Below are 506 nucleotides of genomic sequence, written 5' to 3'. Positions count from 1 at the left end.
CCAGATAAAAACTGGAGATAGGATTAATTTTTACACTGGCCTTTGAGTAATAATAATTATGGGAACTTTTCCTTTAAAGTATATTGTCAATTTTGGACCTGTTGGCTAACCCTCAAAAATACATTTAACTTATATTTAAAATGTGCTTTTGCCAAATCCAACAAACATTGAATTTTTTCAAATATTCTTTTATCAAATAAAACTGAAATTTATACGAGCACTTCATGTTATTGATCATTACTCAATAGTTAACATGCATAAGTAATGAGTTATTATTTTTTTATGTATGAGTGGAGTGACTTATGGTGCCATTTATTCAATATTTTCTTCTTCCTTCGGATATTTTGATGTTAATATATGTAAACACTTCTCTTTTTGGAAGTTTCTAGTTGAGCCATTTAACCTGATTGTTTGTTTGGATGGGAAAAAAAATTGTGATTCCATATATGTCAAATAAATTTATTTCCTAAATCCTTTAAGAATTACTTAGCACAAATGTAAAATAT

Source organism: Prosopis cineraria, unplaced genomic scaffold, assembly GCF_029017545.1.
Source record: "Prosopis cineraria cultivar Desert tree isolate PC_DT_omini unplaced genomic scaffold, ASM2901754v1 PC14, whole genome shotgun sequence".
NCBI lineage: Eukaryota > Viridiplantae > Streptophyta > Magnoliopsida > Fabales > Fabaceae > Prosopis > Prosopis cineraria.
The sequence above is the reverse complement of the archived record's forward strand: the minus strand, read 5'-3'. Positions refer to the sequence as shown.